A 22,383-nucleotide genomic window follows, 5' to 3' on the forward strand; every position below is an offset into this window, starting at 1 on the left:
TAAATAAGAATGCACTCTGTGAAGTACTGTCTTCCTTATTCTAAGCTGGAGTCCAGAGAGTTGGTTCTGTTTTTAGGACAGGACAGAGCTGGCTTGCTCAGAGATTGAGAACAAAGCTACCTGGGTTCTTGGTCTGAAACTATATTCAAGAGCTAGAAAGACTGGTCATGGCTTTCCACCTATGGAACTTATGTTGTCTTAGATGTGGAAGAAAAGGGGAGTCTTCCCTGACTAGCTGTGAGAGCATAGGTAAGCCACCTAAGTAAGCGAGTTTACCAAGGAAGAGAGTGCAGTGAGAAAGAGAAGACAGTAGACTTGGGAGCAGGAAAGAAGAGAGATGGAAGCAAAGGACTGAAAGATAAGGGGCATCCAAGACTACATGGGGTTGGCTGTGTCCTCAAGCTGTGTCTGGAATCCCAGTGCTTCTCACCTCTGCTGCCACCTTGCATAGCCATCATCTGCAGAGGCTCCTGAGGGCTGTCCTGGCTGTCATCCCCAACATGTCCTACCATTTGTTTTTGACACAGAAGTCAGAGCAAGCAGCATTTAGACAGCCCAGCTCCTCTCAGAGCCCTCAGTAGCTCCTTATTCTACTCAGGGTAAAAGTCAAAGTATTGACAGAAGCCTGGGAGGTCATCCTCTCAGGACTTACCTTTTGCCACTCTCTCCCCTGTCATCCACCCAGTCATATGAGCTTCTAGGTTGATGCAGGCTGTTCTAGGCTGTTCCAGGCTGCTCCAGTTTGCTGCAGGCCATTCCAGGCTGCTTCAGGCTAGTGTAGGCTGTTCCAGGTTGTTCTAGACTGTTCCAGGCTTTTCTAGGCTGCTCCAGGCTGTTCTAGGTTGTTCTAGGTTGCTTCAGGCTGTTCTAGGTTGCTCCAGGTTGTTATAAGCTGTTCCAGGCTGCTTCAGTCTCTCCTAGGCTGCTCCAGCCTCTTCTAGGCTTTTCCAGATTGTTCTAGGCTGTTCCATGCTGTTTTTAAGCTGCTCCTCGGTCAGTACCTTAGTCAGCAAACCAACTTTGCTTTTCCCCGCAAACCTCTGGTGATTCCCCAGGAATCATTCACATCTTTGCTCTGATGTCTTTTCACAATGAGTCTTCCCATGAAGACCACTGCAAACTCCCCAGCTCTCTACCTACTTATCAATTCCTCTTACTTATCTTTCCCATAGCACTTAACACCATCTACAATGCCATATCTTTTATTCATTTATACATTTATTGTTTATTTTCTGTCAGATTCCTCCTCTCCTTACCCCTCCCAGCCCCTCACTCCCCCCCCTCACCCCTAGAATGGAAATTTTGTGAGTGCGGTGTTTTTTTTCTGTCTGTTTCTTTTCACTGATGTATCCCAGGGACCCAGAACACTGCCGGGCACATGTTAAGTATTTAATAAATATTTGTGGAGAGTGAATAATTTTGTGGAAGGTAAGGGTGGAGACTGTCTCAAGAAAGAGACGGACTTTAACAGTGTCCACACTTCCAAATGCTTCAGAGAGATCAAGGTGAGAGCTGAGATTAGATGACCAATGTGCGCCTTAAAAACTGCAATATCAGTAGCATATTTGGACGGAACAGATTGTGGGGATGATGAGACGAATAAATGGAAAAATGAATAAATGCAAGTGCAGGCAAGATAAATGTTGACAACTCATCTAGGAAATGCAAGAGCGAAGGACTGTGAGTAATTTGAATGCTAACGTCTCCAAGGAGGGGGTGTTACTTATCCAGCGTTGATCGAGCAATGATTTAGGGAGCACTGTCTTACAGGCCACAGCCCAGGGATGTCACCTAAGGTTTTTCTAGGTTAGCAAGGAACACAGGCTTGGAACTCTTCATCACAACACACACTGTGCTATAAATGGTATACTGTAGTAGAGCCATATTCATATTTATGTTAAATGTTTTTAGGACATAGACCTCTTTAAGAACCTGATAAAGCGATCCATGGTTTCCTCCTCAGATGAAAACATACAGGTGCTCATGTACGAAATTCCACACATTTTAGGAATTCACAGATCCTTGAGGCCAGCGGGTGGATCCCTGGGTCTCTCTGTGGAAGGGATTTTCAAAAAAGTATTGGAAGAGGCAAATAAGTAGCAGGTCTGTCCTGGGGGAAGGAGGAAGCCTCTGGAGAAGGAGGCGGCTGAGCTGGGACTTGGAGGACAAGCAGAACTTGCTTTCTTGACTCCAGCGTGGGCAGGGCATGGCATAGCCCGCTGAGCCCGTGGGCAGGACCTGGGGGATGAGAGCTGTTGAGTCTAACTGACCACCGTCCCTGAGTTTGCCCTTTCACTGATGGCTTCAGGCTGAGAGTGGGCTGGGCTCCCTGAGATGGTGTGGATAAGTGACCTGAAGAGGGCTGAGCTCCAGCCAGCATCGCTGAAGAGGAATTGCCATGGAAGTAAATGGTTTTCATAATCTAACCAGATCTCTCAACAAGAAAGGGCCCTGGGTAGGACCGAGGTAGAGGTGTCTCTCCATGGGAGGGGTCACTGCTGTGTGACCACATCTGTTTTGATTTGGCTCTCAGGCCATGTATTTATTTAACAGATGTGGCCTTTCGGTGGGTTCAGCATTTTGCTCTCCTGGCAGTCACTGATTCAGAGAGGCTCAGCTGACTCTGTGTTTGTTTGCCTTTGAGGAATGGAAAACGTGGTTCTTTGTAACATCTCTCCCTTCGGCAGGTGGTCTGGGGGTGGAGGCAGGAATGGCCACAGCCTCACAAATAGCTGCTGGTCTTTCCCCATCTTTGTTCCTCTTTCTCAATACTCCACTGACAGGCACAGTCCCCTGAGGAGGAGTGAGAAGTTAGAACAATTGAGTTTCTCTGCTCCAGGCCTGTCGGCATCCAATAAGCCAACAACTCAACAACTCGACAACTCCGCCTGGCTCTACTTCAGCAGCTGCAAAAGGAGCTGCTGGCAGCGAGGACTACTGGGGCACAGCTACTCAAGTGAAAGATTCAAATCCGCTGGCAGATACTACTTTCTCCTTTCAGCAAGCAAATTCTGTGTGTGTGTGTGTGTGTGTGTGTGTGTGTGTGTGTGTGTGTACATGTGCCCATACTCTCCTTATAATTTGACTTCTGATCTTCCTATTTTAAATAAGAAGATTCAGGAGTTTTCTCATATGTGACATTAATAAATGACCACAGAAATCATACCCACATTCCCTTTGCACTTTACAATTTTTAAAGTACTTTTGTAACTGTGACTTCACAATGGCCCTGTAAAACAAGCAAGGCTGGCATTATAATTACCCAATTTTAGAGATAAGCAAACAGATTCCTGGATGTAATTTGTCACTATAATATGACTTATAAAACCCAACATATACTAAAGTTATTCTCATGTAATCTAAGTCATGCAGTTTGAGGAAAGGGTTCATCTTTGCCTATCCAGTTGAGGTGCTTCATCTTCAAAATCAGAAAGTTCCTTACTATAGAAACTGTCATTGATTTTCAACTGTTCTGAAATAGAAGGTGAGATCAAACTGCATCCCCAGATTAATCAAGTAAAGAATATTAGTAGCTAATATTTATTTTGAATTTCTACTATATGTTAGATACTAGTTAATTAACATACTCATTTGATCCTCATAGCAGCCTTGTTATATATATACGTTTTACTAATGAAAGAAAGCTACAAAAAGTTTAAGTAATTTGCACAAGGACAGGCAGAATCCATATTTAAACCCAAGGAGTTTGAATTCAGAGTCCAAGAGAGCTAAGTAGTTGGGTTGATAAGACAAACCAATAATTCAGAATGGTAGGACTAAGAATAATCTATCCTGTACTTTGGGGCCAGGCGTGGTGGCTATCATCTGTAATCTGAGGCTGAGGCTTGAGGATGACTTGAAGCCAGGAGTTTGCCATCAGCTTAGGCAAAGACAGCGAGACTCCATTTCAGCAAAAAATTAAAAAATTAGCCAGGCATGGTGGCATGCGCCTGTCGTCTCAGCTATTTAGGCGGCTGAGGCAGGAGGATTGCTTGAGCCCAAGAGTTCAAGGCTGCAGTAAGCTGTGACTGTGCCACCGCACTCCAGCCTGGGTAACCGTGCAAGACCCTCTCTTTAAAAAAAAATCTGTTCAAGTCTTGCAGATTAATAAAAGGTTTGATTCCCACAAAGTTAAAACAATTTTAAATCTAGATATACCAAATAGCTTCAAAGTGTACAAAGTAAAATTTGAACTAACTACAAGACAATAGACAAATTCACAATTATAATGGAAGATTTTCATTCAGCTCTCAGTGATTGGTAGAAAAAAAGATTAGTAAAGAGATAGAAGTGGCCAAAACAAGGAATAAACTTAACCAAATTAATATGTGTATATGTATACACACATAAAGCAGTCTCCTCAATAACAACTGTGTAAAACAATACTCTTCAAAATACAAAAATGTATACCATGTGCTAGATTTTTCATAGTAAGTGTGAACACATTTTAAAGGACTGAAATAATACAGGGTATGTTCTTTGATGACAAGCTAATTAAGCTATAAATAAATAACAGAAAAGATAAATAGAAAATTCTCATTAGTTTGGAAATAAATATACTTCTAAATATTCTATGGGTCAAAGAAATCACAATGGAAATATGTGAATTGGATGACATTACATATAGAAGCTTATGAAATGTACTTATGCATGGAAGGAAACAGTAGCTATAAATGCATATATTATAAAAGATAATGTTGAAAATTAATAAGCTGATATCACCAGAAGTTATAACATAAACAGTAAATTAAATCCAAGGAAATTAGAAAAATTGGATATTTAGATGAGAGCCAACATTAAAAATACAAAAAATACGTATAAAATAGAGAAAGTCACCAAAGCCAAAAGTTGGTTCTTTGAAAAGCCTAATAAAATTGAATAAGTTAAAAAAAAAACCTTAAATAACCAATATCAAAAATAAGGCAACATTACTGCTGATTCTGTTATTAAAAATTAAAAGATAACGTTAGAAAATTATGAACAGTTTTATGCCAAAAGTTAAAAATTTAGAGGAAATGAACAAATTAATTAAAAATAAGACTTACCAAAGATGAAGAAGACAATTTTAATGTTCCTGTATCTACTAAAGAATTGATTTTTTGAATGAAAAAAATCACCTTCCCTAGGAGAGCTATTTCTATTCAGTTTGTAGAAAGCCACAAGAGAATGTCACTCCTACCATAACAATGAGAAAAAGCAGATCATCTGCAAAATGATAACTTTTTGAGCCCATCAAAGAGTGGAGTTTTTCAGGAAAACAGGTAGAATGAATTCCAAAGAGTGTCGAGCCCCTTTAAGGAGAGAGAGTTCAAACTAACTGTTTCACTTTCAGCAGAATCCAAAAGCTGCCATCAGTGGATAAGAAGAAAGCAGAAATTTTAACAAATTCATAAAGGCCAAGTGTAGACTATCACGACAGTTCAGAATAATCTGGAATTCCACACTCAAGGGGAAGTCTGTACTCAAGCTCTTATCCATGAATCTCCACTGGATACACACAAGAAATATAGGGGGCAGGGCAGAAAACTAGAGACAGCCACACTTAGTGGTGCAGGCATGCCAGAAGTAATCAGCTGCTACTGGGGGACAGAAACAAAACGCTGTCCATTTCCCAGACTCTTGTCTCATAAGAGGTATAAGCCTTAAGTTTCTAGAAGAGGAAACCCTCCCATTTCCGGCAGAGATTCACCGCTTGTGGGGGAGGGGTAGACGCACACCTATCTGCCTCTGGAGGAAGAGCAGAAAACTCTCAGAGCACTTGGTCCGAAAGACCCAACCAGATGCAAGGCACAGTTTGGCTGTCCTGAGGTGGGGTAAGTAGAATGGTAATAATGAGACACTTCCATTCCCAAGGTGGTCCAAATGCACAGAGCCTGCTAAAGACAGAAGCTGGATGAGGAGAATCAAGAGCACCCCCTGCCTCCACCACGAGCCTCATACCAAGTAACACACAAGGTCAGTCTACTGCTGGGGAAGAAGCAAGAAAAAGAGCCTTCTGTGGTCACTGAAAGCTAAGAGAGGAACAGGAACATTTGGAAAAATCCACTAGCACCATAGATACCACAATATGAAGAAAACCACCAGCTCTCCACTGCAGGAGATAGAAGTCTGGATGCCCCTAAGGTGACTAGATAGCAACAACCTAGCTGAACAACTGACTAGATTCACACACACACACACACACACACTGATGGACTGACAGGAAAAGAAGTGACCCATTTTCAGGCATAAATATATTTATCTTTGTTTCTCCTCTTTTTCTTAATAAAATATTCTTCATTCGATGAAAAGTTATGGAACATACAAAAGCTAAACAAATGAGCAAATAAAAAGACTTTATTGTTGAGATAAATCAATCAACAGAAACAGACTAAGAAATGACCCAGATGTTAAAGAATTATCAGATACGACTTTGTAATAGCTATAACTGATAAATTAAAAGATCTGTTGGGAAAGGTGGACAACTTGCATGAACAGATGGGGAATTTTAGCAGACAGGTGGAAATGATTTTTAAAAAATCAAATGGAAATGCTAGAAATGTTTAAAAGAAACTCATGATATCAAAGATGAATTCCTTCTACAGACTTAAAAGGAAGCTGGACATCATTGTTGAGGAAAGAACCATGAACTTGAAGATAGGTCAATGATTAAAACAGGACAGAAAGAAAAAAGAAGAATTTAAAAACCCAGAACAGTAAGAGCTGTGAGACAGTTATCAAATGGAATAAAAATACGTCATTAGAATTCTAGAAGGAGAGGAGATAGAGAAACAGATATAAGAAGTAGTTGAAGAGATAATGACTGGGAATTTTTAAAAACTAATAAAAAATGACAAAGCAAAGATATACAAAATTCAAAGCATCTCAAGGAGGATGTCACACATGCACACACACATACACACAGTATAGTCAAACTTCTGAAAACTAAAGATATAGGGAAAATCTTGGAAGCAGTGGAACAAAGATGTGAATATCAAGCTGGTTTTTGTCAGAAAATAGACAAACCAGAAGACAATGCAGCTACTTCTTTAAGGTACTGAAAGAAAAAAGTCAACTTAGAACTCTATATCCAGTGAATACGTCTTTGAAAACTGAAGTCAGAATAAAAACTTTTTTCAGACAAAAAAACTAATAGATTTCATTGCCTGGAGACTTGGACAATAAGAAATATTAAGGGAAGTCCTTGAGGCAGCAGAAAGATACCAGATGGAAATGAAAAGCTCTAGTAATACACAAAGAAATGTCGAGCTTTAGAAATAGTAAAAATAAAGGTAAATATGAAACAGTTTTTCTTACTTTGTATTATTTTATAAGAAATCTCTTTTGGAAATAAAATATTCTGTCTGAAGCAAAATACTAACAGTAATTTTGGAGTTTATAACATATGCAATAGTATAGTGAAAACAGCTTAAAGTATGAGAGGGAGAAAATAGAAATATAATGTTACCAGGTTCTTATGCTATATCTGAAGCATCCTAATATTATTTGAAGTAGGCTTTGATAAGTTAATGTAAATATGGCAATTCCTAGAGTAAGAACTAAATAAATTAGAAAAGAGGTATAACTAATAAGGCCAATGGCAAATATTAAAGTGGAATTATGCAATATAATTTAAGCCAATGGTAAATATAAAGTGGAATTATGCAATATAATTTAAAGACAAAATAGCAGGAAAACAGAAATTAAAACAAGACAGTATAAACATGACAGTTTGATTTAAATCAACCACATCAATAATTACATTAAATATAGATAGACTAAATGCCCCAATTAAAGGCAGAGATTGCCCAATTGAATACGGAAAAACAAAAATCCAAAGATATACTGTCTGCAAGAAACCAGTTAAATAGAAAGAAATAGGTAGGCTAAAAGCAAAAGGATGGGAAAAGATATGCCATGCAAAGTCTGATTAAAAAAAAGTAGAAGTGGCTATATTAGTATTAGAAAAATTAGATTTAGAACAATGAATATTACCATGGCTAGAGACATTACATAATAATATTATATGTTTATCAAAAGACAAAATCTTAGGTATGCACATAAAAACAACTTGAAAAACATGAAGAAAATCTGACAGAAGTGAAAATCATATTTGGAGACCTTAATACTCCTCTCTACATAATTAAAAGAAAGAGTAAACATAAAGTTAATAAGGATACAGCAAAGCTGAACAAGACTATCAACAGTTTGAGCTAAGTGACATTATCGAATGCTCCTTCTGACAATAGCAGAATACACATTCTTTTCAGTATGCGTGGAACACTCACCAAGATGAATTATCTTCTGTGTCATGGAATAAATCTTATACATTCAAAATATAGAAATCTAACGAAATTATCTTTGTTGACAAGAACAGAATTAAGTGAGAAATCACAATAAAAATCCTGAAAATATAGCTGAAAATCCCTAAATATTTGGCAATTAAACAACAACATTTCAGAATAACACATGAGTCAAAGGGGCACTCAAATGGGGAAAAGAAGAAAAAAATTAGAATTGAACAAAAATGAAACACAAAACATATCAAACTTGTGGGACAAAGATAAAGCCACATTAAGAGGGAACTCTATAGCATTAAATAGTTACATCTGAACAAAGGTTTCACATCAATGATCTAATCGTCTACCTTAAGAACTGAAAAATGAAGAGCAAATTACCCAACAACAGAAGGCAGGAATAAGAAAAGAATAAATAAATGAATTTTGAAACAGACAAATAGTGAAAATCATGAAACCAACTTGATTATTTAAAAAATAATAATATTGCTAAATCTCTAGACAGACTTATCAAGAACAAAAATGTTATATATAGACAGAGGACACAAATTACCAATATCAAAGCAAATCCAATGAAATCCTAGCAGAATTTTTGTTCTTTGGTAGAAATTAACAGGTGATTATAAAATATATTTAGAATACAGAAGTTTTGAAAAAGAACAACAAGTTAGAGAACCCTCATATCTGATTTCAACTTTTGCTATGAAGCTATAGTTATCAGGAGAGTGTGATTTTGGAATAAAGATAGACATATAGACATATGACAAATAGCATATGTCAATTTACATGACATATCAGTCAATATAAATGAACAGGGTGTCTAGAAATAGATTCATACATATATAGTCATTGAATTTTGACAAGGCATCAGGGTAATTTTTTTTAATGGAAAAAATTATAAATCTTTATTGAAAAACTTTAGAAAACATAGATGAAGCCCTAAATGGAGAAATACCTTATTTGTGTTTAAGAGTACAATATCATCATATAATAATTCTCTTCAAATTCAAGACATTTCTATCAAAACTTCAGCAGAGTATATCATGGAATTTGATTCATTTGTATGAATTTGATCATGAAATTCATACAAAAGAAATAGTTCAATAATTTGTTCGGAACAATTGGCTCTCCCTATGGAAACAATAAGTAAAATTAGATTCTTGCTTTACATGCACGCACACACGCATGCACACACACACACACAATTTAGATAGATTAATGATTTAAATGTAAAAAATGCAAAATGGTTAAAACTTTTATAAGAAAGTTTAAGGAAATGTCTCATGACATCAAAGTTGGGAAATGGCTGGCATAAGTTGTACAAATCCTAAAGGAAAAGAGTAATAATAATTTCATTAGAATTACATTTTCTCTATCACAAAAGATTACCATAAGGAAAGGCTTAAGGCAGTGTGTCCATAATTTAGAACATCACAATCTTTGAAAAAAAGAGGAAGAAAAATAAGCCATATTTTCTGCCAAATTATTATCTCCTTTCAGAACACCCTTTTGAATTTCATAAGGAACAATGGTAAAAGAAACTTCTCAGGATTACATCAATCAGAATATTTTTAGTTTTTATACTCATCTAATGATTGAGTTGTAATTTGTTCCTTCTCTGATTTTTGCCTCCTTCTACTTTCTTCTCACATGCTACCTTCATCTTTCTTCCCAGTGTGCATGATTTCCTTGCTCTTACTCTAGTCTTTCCTATCTGGTCCACAGCTGAAACAAAATGTCCTACTTTGAACTGTATTGAACCTCAATGAAGGAATTTATTTCATGGAATTTTTACACTAAACAACTTTCTACATGGATAGCAGTCTTATGACTCTGACAATAACCATATCTTAATCTCTTAACTGCAGAAAAGCTCAACGTCTTCTCAGATCATATTAGAAAGTTTTTTAATGGCCAACTGTCACCGCTGTACCTCAGGGTCTTTCTCCAAGGCTCGAAATATCATTGCCCCAAGCAGACGTACTATGTAGGCAATTATTAATACGCCTTTGTGGACTTTGGTGTTTATCTCTTTCTTATACCCTGGAATGAGGGTTAGAATAATTCACATCACTTTATGTCCTCCCAAAGAACCCAATACAACAAAGCCAAACAAACTTTTCAGATAGGCAATGTGAATTCCCTCACGTTTATTAACATACCTTTAGACAACTATACAAAAGATACCAATTCCTAGTCATGGAAGCAGAAAAATGACTCCACTTTGCCTCTAACTATAAACCTCCTTATTCTTAAAAAGATGAGAAACTGTGCTATTTTTGTAGATAGAAAAATATTGGAGGGTCAAAGCTGGCCAAGTGGCTCACTTGTTTATTCAGCCTCCATAGACGAAATTTTATCATGGAGTTACATGTTGGAGTATGTCAACAAATATTTTTAAAAGAGTACATGTTAATGCTTTCATTTTCTGATAAAGTAGATTAAGTTAGACTACACTCTACTAGTTACTAGTGGTGTAAACTCAGGCCAGTTATGTATCCTCGCTTTGTGTATTAGTCTGTTTTCACACTGCTGTAAAGATACTATCCGAGACTGGGTAATTTATAAAGAAAGGAGGTTTAATAGACTCACCGTTCCACATGGCTGGGTATGTCTTGGGAAACTTCCAATCACCCCAGAAAGGGAAACACCTTCTTCACCAGGTGGTGGGAAAGCGAAAAAGGCCCAGGGTAAACTGCCATTTATAAAACCATCAGATCTCGTGAGAACTCCCTCACGATCACGAGAACAGTATGGGGGAAACTGCCCCCATGGTCCAATCACCTTCCACTAGGTCCCTCCCACAACACCTGGGGATTACAATTGAAGATGAGATTGAGGTGAGGACACAAAGCCTACCCATAAAAATAGCTACTTGATAGAGTTACCATAAAGATTGAATTAATATATTTGAATGCTTAGAGTAAGGGATACCAAATAGAAAATGCCTGACAAATCTTAGCTAGCAGCCAAAGAATTGGTAGCGTTTGCAGCAGTAGCAATAGTAGTAGTAGCAGGAGAAGGAGGAGTATCCACTCTCCCTTCCAATACCTGCACCCCTTTGCCTTGCAAAGCACGAGGCAGAAAGAACAAAATAGTTATTGGTGTGATTAACAAGATTCTTCTCTTGAGGAGTCAGGTTCTAACATTAAGAAAGGTGAACAGCCTGTGTGGGTTATATGGCTCTGGGGCAATGCCTTGAGGCAGGGATTCCTGATTTGAAAGTAGTACTGCTCTCAACGCCACTCTGCCTCCTCACAGGTTCTTCCACTTTAGAGAATGGACTCTGCCTCCTCACAGGTTCTTCCACTTTAGAGAATGGACGCTGCCTCCTCACAGCTTCTTCCACTTTAGAGAATGGACTCTGCCTCCTCACAGCTTCTTCCACTTTAGAGAATGGGGCAAATCTCACTAGCACTGAGGTGAACTTTCTTTCCCGGTGAGGACTTTAAGAGTGAAAACACCTGGTTTTATTTTGCAAGTGATCTTCAGAACTTTAAGACATCATTACAAGAACAGGCACATTTTGCCCGGCGCAGTAGCTCATGCCTGTAATCCCAGCACTTTGGGAGGCTGAGGTGGGCGGATCACTTGAGGTCAGGAGTTCAAGACCAGCCTGGCCAATATGGTGAAACCCCGTCTCTACTAAAAATACAAAAATTAGCTGGGCGTGGTGGCAGGCGCCTGTAATCCCAGCTACTCAGGAGGCTGAGGCGAAAGAATCTCTTAAACCCAGGAGGTGGAGGTTGCAGTGAGCCGAGATTGGGCCACTGCACTCCAGCCTGGGTAACAAGAGTGAAACTCTGTCTCAAAAAAAAAAAAAAAAAAAAAACCAACCAAGCACGGCATCAGGGTAATTAAATGGGAAACATGTCTTTTTGACATACTTTTAAAAAATGAACATTTACCTCACAACATATACAAAAAAAAAATTCAAACCATAAACTTAAATGGAAAAACTAAAGCTATAAAATTTCTAGAAGAAAACATAGGAAAACAATTATGACATTGCGTTAGGCAACATATTTTTACATAAAACACTAAGAGCATGAACTGTAAAAAAGAAAATTGGCAAATTAGACTTCAAAATGTTAAAATGTATGCTCTTTAAAAGGCATGGTTAAGAAAATGAAAAGATAAGCCATAGGCTGGGAAGAAATATTTGCATAATGCATATCTGATAAAGGACCATATTCAAAATAAATAAACAACTCAATTTAATTATAAGAAAGCAATTCCATTAAAAAAAAAAAAAACAGGCAAAAGATGTGAATAGACATTTTACCAGAGAAGAAATATGTGTAACCAATTTACATACGAAAAGATGCTCATCATTATACCTTGCTAGAAAAATGCATATTAAAATCCCCAAACTAAAATGGCAGTTAAAAAAAAAAAACAAAACACAATACCAGGTGTTGGTACCCGATGCAGAGCACCAGGAACTTTCATACATTGCTAGTGAGAATGCAAAACAGCATAGCCACTTTGGAGAAACGTTTGGCCATGTTTTATAAAATTAAACATACCCTGCCCAAATGATCCGGCCATCCCATTCCTAGGTATTTGCTACTGCTAGCTGTTTGCTCCTAGGCATGTCCACATAAGGATCTGCACATGAATGTTTGAAGTCACCTTTTTATAGTAGCCCAAACCAGTAGCAACCCAAAAGTCCATGTCCTGCTGAATGGACAAACGAATTGTATACATTCATTTACTTGAATATTACTCTGCAATAAAATAAACTACCGACACTTGTAACAGCTAGATGAATCCCATAAGTAGTATGCTCAGTGAAAAAAGCCAAACTCAAAGGCTACAAACTATGATTCTATGGATATGGCATTCTAGAAAAGGCAAATTGACAAGGACAGATAACAGCAGCAGTTGCCAGAGACTGCTATTAAAGGAAGAGAATTGACCAAATAAGAACATAGGGGACTTTCTGGGCAGATGGAAATGTTCTAGATACTGATTCACAACTGTATACATTTGTCAAAACTCATTGAATTGTACACTTAAAAAGAGCGTGTTTTACCTTTTGTAAATTATACCTCAAAACACTACTTTAAAAAAATTTTAAATATAAGTGGTATATTATGACATATTATCTTTTTTAATGTATTGCTGGTTTGGGTTTGCTAATATTTTATTTGGGATTGTTGCACAATTCATGAATGAGACTGGTCTATAAATTTCCTTTTTTAATATTATCATTGTGGACTTTAGAATCAGGGTTACATTGGTCTGAAGACATAAGTTAATAGAAGTTCACACTTTTTCTATTCTTTGGGAGTTTTTATCCTCTGTAGGTAAGCATTATTTTTCTTTAAATATGTGGTACAATTTGATAGTGAAGTCATTTGGGGCTCTAGTTTTCTTTGTGGAAATGATATTTTAAAGTATTTTTTAAAGTACAATAAGGCAATGAAAATAAAGAAAACCTAAATAAATGGAGGAATTGAAATATATCAAGAATTAAAAAGAGGCAAAAGATATGAAGAAAGCTTGAAAATATGTCATCTTCAACTTAATTGATAGAGTCAGTAACATTCAAATCAAAATCCCCTCAGATTTCTGTGGGTGTATATTTATAAGGAAACTGACAAACTTATTTTAAAATTCATAGGGAAATGCAATTGCCAAGACATCTAAAGGTGTACAATGTGGAGGACTTACTTATTCTATAAGATTCCAAGACTTATTCATAAAGCTAGAATGTGTGGTATTAGTGTAAGGATAGAGAAACTAATGGAACAGAAGAGAGTATTGATCCATGCGTTTATTCAGGAATAGCACAGCAGACCAATCGGGAAATGGCGGTCTTCAATAAATGATGCTACATCAACTAGATATTCAAGTGAGGAAAAAAGGCAACTTGATCCCCCCTCCTACCTTACACCATATACAAGAATAAATTCCAAGAGGATTATAGATTTAAGTGTGGAAGGTAAAACAATAAAGCTCCATGAATATACATAGGAGGATTTCTTGGTGACGTTGAGCCAGATAAGGAATTTTGAAAACAGAACACAGACACCACTAACCATAAAGGAAAAGACTGATGAATGATACTACATTAAAATTAAGCATGTGCTGGTCATCAACTTCAGTGTGAGCACAGTGGGAGGAATCGTTAATACAACCCATGTCATCCTGGTATAAGCAGTGTCCTTTGTTTGCAGTGTCTGTAATTCAGAACCCACAAAGAAATTAAAAGTAAGAAAAATTTCTCAGACCTCAAAGACAAAGAAACGGAAGGAGGTCAAATTTTTAAGACAGTTATGCCATGTGCAAAACTCGACTTTCCATGGTGTCCCTTCTGAACACTCTTTTGTAGACCCCTCCTCATCCAACTTGTTCAAGTTCTTCTGCACTGTAGCACTAGGCCATGGGTCTCCCAAGATAGCAAATATTTTATAACAGCCTTAAAAGTTTGAGACGCAGAGGGTGAAAGTCATTTACAACTGAAGAAACCATGACAAGTGTTCAGTGTCACACTTCGGTAACACTCCACAAAGCTTAAGTGCTCAATCATTGAAGTTGTGAGGTACAAAATGGAGTGTCAAACTGAGCCAGGGTTTAGATCAATGAAGTTATTACCTAAGCAACATTTTGAACATGAGAGAGGATGTACAGACTTCATCAGTGAAGTCCTGGAATTTTCTCTAAGGTCTAAATTCAGAGAGAGCAAATGGAATATTGGTGCTACCTTGCCAAGCACAATTTCCAGGTAACTTTATTCTCTTCTCCTCCTTTTATCTCTTTCTCTTTCTAAACTAACTTGCTTTTCTCTTTTACATTCGATTTCTAATTTTCTCCCTACTTTGTCTCTCTCTGCCTCTTGATCCGTAATTCTTTTTATCTCTATATTTCCAGCTCTTTCTCTTTATAGTGCCCAGTTTCTCATTTTCTAACTCTCTTTATAGCCATTCTCTGTCTTTCACTTTGTCTGGATAATCTTTCTCCTTTTGCCTTTCATTGATTTCCTCTCTCTTACTAGCACTGTTGCTGTGGATCTCCCCTGGTCCCTCTCTCACCCTCTCTCTCCCAATTCCTGTTTTATTAGATTCCTGGGTAAAGGAGAGGTAGCATTAGAGCTGCCATCCACCTCATTCTCATTTTTCTCACCTTTGCGGATACATGAGCCCATAAAACCTCGAAATTCCCTCCAGATCCTTTCTCACAGACACATGCCTGCCAGCCTAAAGGGAGGGTTTGGGGATGGGTGTGGAGGACGATATCTTATCAACACCCAGGGGAACTAGCATCGAGCAGCAACAAGAGAGATGTAATGGTCAGGCTGTAAACACCCCCATGGTACTTCAGGGCTGTTAGATTTTGTACTAATAAGAGCTATGAGCTCACTGAGGTTTATTGACTTCTGAACTGCCGCATCCCTATGACACATGCTCCAAGCAGAATGCTGAGATGAGGCAAGCAGGAAGGAATAGGAAGGGGATAAACTCGAGCTTTCACTGTGGCTTAAATCCCTGAGCCAGGGCAAACTTGCTGCTGCATGCATCTGTTTCCTTCTTACAAATTCCATATCATAACCTATGTTGTTTTTTCTTATACATTCATGTACCTTTCTCTTATTGATAGAAAAAAATAGCACAGAATTCAATTGCAGTGTGGTTCATTAAAACAATTTTAAAAATCACTTAAGCAATTAGCCAACGAGAGATCTTCTGAGTGAACAGTGTGCCTGAACGATTTACGAGTTGGCAAAGTCTTGATTGAATTCATTAATCAGGAGTTAATGTTTTAGCTGCCAGCCCCAGCTTGGATGATCGCTGCTGTCATTTGAAATCACTGATGGTTTGCTCAGATAGTCAGACATGATGTATCGTCTTGGTCAGAGACCCGTCCTGCTCATTAAAGTAAGCTGCTCCTAGAAACAAGCTCAGAATCCATCCGTGTTAGAGTAGAGTAATCCATGAGGATAGCAAGCTAAAACCCAGGATAAGAAAGGTTTTAGGGCAGACCAGTAGGGACCACAGAACAGAAATGGGATGGAGGAAAGGCAGTGTAAGTGAGGGAGGAAGGAAAGACCAACAAGCAATGATGGTTGCCATCTTGATGAACGCTGTCTGCCAGGCACTTCCACGTGCTGTCTCAATCACAGATCTCAAAGCTCCTGAAGAGTGACTATTGATATTCCCATCCTATAGATGAAGAAATGTATTTTCCCAGGAGCTAAGAGAGGATGTTCCTCATGCCAGCTACTTTATGTGTCTTATCTCTGCTAGTTATCACTCCCCTCCTTGAAGGGTTTTACAAATGGGAAAATGGAATAACTTGGGAGTTGTTGAAAAACTTGATTAGGGTCAAAGAACTGGACAATGGCAGTGATTGGCTGCACACATCTGCACTTCACTGCAGCATGGTCCTCTTCACATCCTTAGGAATACAAGACAGAGGCCAGTGGAGGGAAAACCTGGCCTATCTCAGGTATCAGCTGTGACTTGTAGCCACAAGGTGATTGCTCAAATCCAGCCTTCTATTATTGGCTTCCCAGAGGCTTAGCTGCCGGGAGAAAGCTAAATTTAAATTCTGCTTCTGGAATTTTCTGTCTCTCAGGCTTTTGGCAAGTCTCTTAAGCTCCTTGAGCTTTAGTCTTCTCAAGGGAGTAGCTTGCAGACTGTAGTGGGAGTTAAGAGGTAGGATAGGTAAAGTATGCTCTGAACCAGGAGTTCATTTTATTCTTATAGCTATTATGTGCTGAATTTCATTGCCCCCGATTCATATGTTAAAGTCCTAAACCCCAGTACCTGGGAATGTGACTGTATTTGGGGACAGGGTCTTTGAAGAGGTAATTAAGCTAAAATGAGGTTATTAGGGTGGGCTTGTTATGTTCTGGATGTTTCAGTTTACACATTGAAACTGAATTCCTGATGTGGATAGTATTAAAAGGTGGGACACTTGGGAGGTGATTAGGTATGAGGGCTCTGCTCTCATGAATTGGATTAGTGCCCTTTAAAAGAGGTTCCAGGGAGCCTGTTTTCCCCTTCCACCACATGTGGAAGCAGCAAGAAGAAGGTGCCATCTATAAAGTAGAGAGTGAGCCTGCACCAAACACCACACCTGCTGGTGCCTTGAACTTGGACTTCCCAGCCTCTCAAACTGTAAGAAATAAATTGCTGTTGTTTATAAGATGGCCAGTTTATGGGTTTGTTGTTGTCGTTGTTGTTGTTGTTATAGCAGCTCTGTAAGGGCTTAACCTAATATGATTGGTATCCTTATATGAAGAGGAGATTAGGACACAGACAGACACAGAAAGAATTCCAGGTGAGGACACATGGAGGAGTCATCTGCAAGTCAAAGGAAAAGGCCTCAGGAGAAACCAACACTGCTGACACCTTGCTCTCAGCATTCTAGCCTCCAGAATTGTGAAAAAATAAATTTGCTTTTAAAGCCATTCAGTCACTAGTACTTTATTATGGCAACCTGATCAAACTAATACAAGTAGCAGAACAGAACTGGAGAAGTCACCCAGTTTCCCTAATATCTTTTCAGTTTTCACCTTTGTATGTAGACAGCCCGAAGAAAGCTTATGTCTCATGGCCATGTCTATGGCAGCTCCCCTACAGCAGTCCCAGTTACTTTCCAGTATGCCCCCCTTGATGGTTGAGTGTCTTTGGCACTAGAATATAGGATCCATAAAGATGGGTTTTGCTGGTATCTCCAGAGCTACTCAAGTGCCTGGACCATTGCAAGCATTTACCAAATGGATGGACAAATTAATTAGTTGGTAACTAACCTCTTCAAAGTATTCAGAGAAAGAAATGGAAAACACAATCCCACCTCTCAGAGATGGTTTTGAGGATTAGGCTTCTACTAGTAAGTAATATTCTGATTTCTAGAAGTGAAGTACCCATCTCCCCAATATTTCGTGGAAAGTCTCTGAAAAAAAGAGCTGTCCTCTCTGCAGAGCATGTCATCTTTTCACACACATCTGTGTGCTCTGGACTTTTCGTTTCAATTTGTCTCCCTCTAAAAGTGACCCATGTAAGTCCATGGTGTTACTGTGCATGTGATTTTCACACCATCCTCACCATGTGAGAGTTCAAAAGCTGCCTAGTTGTCTTCTGAAGATTGATGATCAACATTCATTGAGAATGAAAATCAAGGAAGAACAATGCCCATGCAATCCTCTTTTACTTATGAATTTCTCTTTCTTTGAATAAATATATAGGAGGTTGTCCATAAGAGTGTGAGAAATTATATTTCAAAATAGATTATAAGGTCATGTAAGTAGAACTCTTTCTTTTTTTTCTTTCTTTTTTTTGAGACAGAGTCTTGCTCTGTCACCAGCCTAGAGTACAGTGGCATGATCTCGGCTCACTGCAACCTCTGCCTCCCGGATTCAAGCGATTCTCCTGCCTTAGCTTCCCATGCAGCTGGGATTACAGGTGCACACCACCACGCCCAGCTAATTTTTGTGTTTTTAGTAGAGGTGGGGTTTCACCATGTTGGTCAGGATGGTCTCAATCTCTCGACCTCATGATCCGCCTGCCTTGGCCTCCCAAAGTTTTGGGATTACAGGTGTGAGCCACTGCGCCTGGCTGACATTTCTCCTTCTTTTAAGAAAAATATAGAAAATTGTCCGTAAGAATACAAGAAACACGTTAAAATGGATTATGAGGTCGTATAAGTAGTGGCAGAGAGATTGGTCTTCTCAACTATAGGATTATGGGATGATACATATTTCTTTCTGAGCTCTTGGGGTCTCAATTTTAGGGTTATAGCAGTTTCTGGGATACACGATGAACCAGAAAAAATGCTCCCTTCTCACTCTGTTGGCATAATCCTTCACCACTGATGGTGGTCTGTGTTGGCCATGGGGAATTATGCCCCTACCTGTCTCCCGCCTAGATTCTGAGACTCTTCAGAGAAGGAGCCAGGCTTATTCACCTTTAGAAACCAACTACCTACCTTAGCACTTGGCACTTGGGAGGGTTCATACATTGATTGCTGAATTCAAATGAGACAAAGGTGAAAGGTGCCCAGACAGAGGAAATTTTCTGGGGCTCTTTCTAAGGGAAAGAGTAAAGGGGAGACCTAAACGTACTGCCAAGTGGAAAGTGCACAAAAGGGTCCCCGCCTGGGTTCCAGTCAGTGGTCACCAATTGAATTGGCTCACGTGGTGTAATCTGAGGATCTTAGGACTCCTTTACCTTATACTTTATTTTGCTTTAGTGGAATTTCATAGCTCATACTTTAAGGTACGTGTGTGGAAAGCTTCATAGATGTCAGACTTCATTTGCTGTGTGCTTTGGCTCCCAGATAAAAAGAAAAATACGAAGAGAACTAAGAGAACGACAACTTTATTAGCCACAGTGATAAATGAATCTTTCTTTATAGTGTCATATCTCCTCCCCCAAGGTGCCATGGATATAGTATAATAAAAATACATGATATGAATACCAAAATAAAACTTTAATAAGGCCACACTAATAAAATGGCAAAGATGCATGAAATGGTGCAGGAGTGGACAGGATTGTTTATACATATGGGTAAAAATGGTTGTGGTGAATAGTTTCTTGCCTGTGTGTGCATACATGCGTGAACACGCATGAGTATGGATGTGTGTGGAATGGGAGAGCATGGAGTGGGGAGGGTGTTGGGAGGGTCTTATGAGTGCTCAGATTTGCAGGTCTTTTAAACATGGTAATTGAGGAACTAAAGGAGAATACCAACAGGTCACAGAGATAATATGCCTCACCCCTGAGAGAGGCTAAGCCATAGCTACCCGAATCTGGTTGCACCCAGGGCCACAAAACCCATTCGAAAGGCTCTTACTTTCCTTTCCTGACAAGACTCATCTCTGACTTTTCCTCCGTTGAAAACTCTTCTCTGTTCACCACTGTGGTTTCCAGATGGAAGTGGGTAGAAATGGTAGCGGGAGTCCATGGGAATATAAACTGTTGTTTCAACCTTTCAGAAAAGGTGAAAGTATTTATTAAGAGTCTCAAAAGTGTATACATTGTTTATTTCAGTCATTTTCCTACTAACCTAGGAAAGCAATCCACATGTAAACCCATATTTTTGTACAAAATTTTCACCCAAAAAATCACTTACTAAATAGGAAAATTATCAGCAACCTAAAGTTCAAATAAGGGAATAATAATTACAGTCAACCACTGTATAAAATCCTATGGGTCCTCTAAAAGGACACTCACAAAAATTTCACACTAAAAAAATGTGAACTTCCTCGGAGATAGTGACAATGACAAGTATGGAAAAAAGCAAAGAAAAAAATCAAAAAGGAAATAATCAAACTGTGGGCAGCAATGCCTCTGGTTGATTAGATGCTAGGATTTTTTTTCTGCTTTTTCAAATTTTATTGGACTGTTCTATTTTTCTACAATGGGCTTTTGTTATATTGTAATCTGACAAAAAAATACAGATAAAATGGAGTAAGTACTCATGGGCAGCTGCTTCTCAGAAGGAACTCCTCTTAGCCTTTATTCAGGGCTCTGGAGCTGTGTGGTTCTGGCTGGAGCCCTGCCAATGGTGGGGCTATCCCGGCCATGGCAGACACTGTTTCTGCCCTTGTCTCCAGTGCCTTTAAAAAATCTGAAAGGTACACACAATAGAAATTGTACAGCTCAATAAATTCACACAAAGCAAGCAGCAATGGAGCCTGATCCAGCCCAGCACCTTCATGCCCTTTCTGAATCACTGTATCCCCTTCCAGAGCTAACCACTCTCACGATTTTCAGCACTATTTTAAAATTTCCTGTTTGTTAAACTGTATAATAGAATCATTTTGATTCTTCTGTGTCTGACTTCTTTTGCTCAACATTATGCTTATGAGATTTCTTCATGTCGTTCGTTGCATTAGCGGCAGTTTGCTCTGTTTCACTGCTGGAGTGTGAAAGCAGATTGTGGTATGACGACTACTCGTCGATTCTATTGCTATTCACCTAGCCTACTGTTGATGGACATTTTGGTTATTTCCAGTTTGGGGCTATGATAAATATTATGCTATTATGAACATTTTTGTGCAGTCTCTTGCTATACCTATGCATGCATTTCTCTTGGGTTTCTAACTAGGGGGTGGAAATGCCAGGTCAGAGGCTATGCATCTATTCAACTACTGTAGGAACGACAATTTCCAAAGTTGTACCAATTTACATGCCCGTACACTCAGATAGGGATGCCTAATGTTCCACATCCTCAAGAACATTTAATGTTATCTCTCTTTAATTTTAGTCATTCTGGGGGGTGATTAGTAGTGTAATATTGTACATTTCAGTTGCATCTCATTGATTGCCAGTGAGGTTGAAGCTGATAAACTCCTGGAAAAACTAATGAAGGCAAAAAAAGAGAAAAAGCACAAATAACCAATATCAGAAATGAAAAAGAGCCCTCACTACAGACGCCTAAGAAATCAAACAGACTGTGTCTACTCAATACCAAGAGATTTATGGAAACTTTCCCTCTGCTTTTCAGGAATATTTGATTTAGTTCTTTTAGCCTCTTGCTTCAAGATAGATTCAGAATTTGGCAAATTTTTGGATGGAAAAACTGTGTTTAATGTTTACACTCCAGCACCACAGGATTCCCAAAAGCTCTTATAATTTCTCTTCTCCTCCCTGCCCCCACCCTTTGTCCACCTTCAGTGGCCTTGCCAAGGGAAAGCACTGATTCACAGCCTCTAGCTTTGGCATAGAATCAACCAGTGCCCCCAAAGAGAAAAAATGGTGGCTTATCTTTAGCTCACTTCTGAAAGTTTCTCCTCTTTCTGGAATTTCAGTTGCTTTGGACTTCCCTGCTTCCAAAGCTCTCTTAAAAATATGATTTGTTCTCAGCAGGAGCATTGACCTGCCACTAATTGCTCTACCTACCTAGAGGTGGTCTGATTGAGTACTTCTCTTTTTTATTAGTTCAATTTTCCCCTCCATTAGTATTCTTTTTGTGATTATGTACAGATTATAACAGACATCCTTGACTTACGAAAATTTAAAGTCAAATGACACTTATACCCTATTTGTGGACATTGCAAAAATGCCCATGAATATTTGACTTTATTAAATGAACAATTTTAATTTAAAACAATTTTATTTCACTTCTCCTTTCCTGACTTCTTTGCTACTCT

Source organism: Rhinopithecus roxellana, chromosome 8 (assembly GCF_007565055.1).
Source record: "Rhinopithecus roxellana isolate Shanxi Qingling chromosome 8, ASM756505v1, whole genome shotgun sequence".
NCBI lineage: Eukaryota > Metazoa > Chordata > Mammalia > Primates > Cercopithecidae > Rhinopithecus > Rhinopithecus roxellana.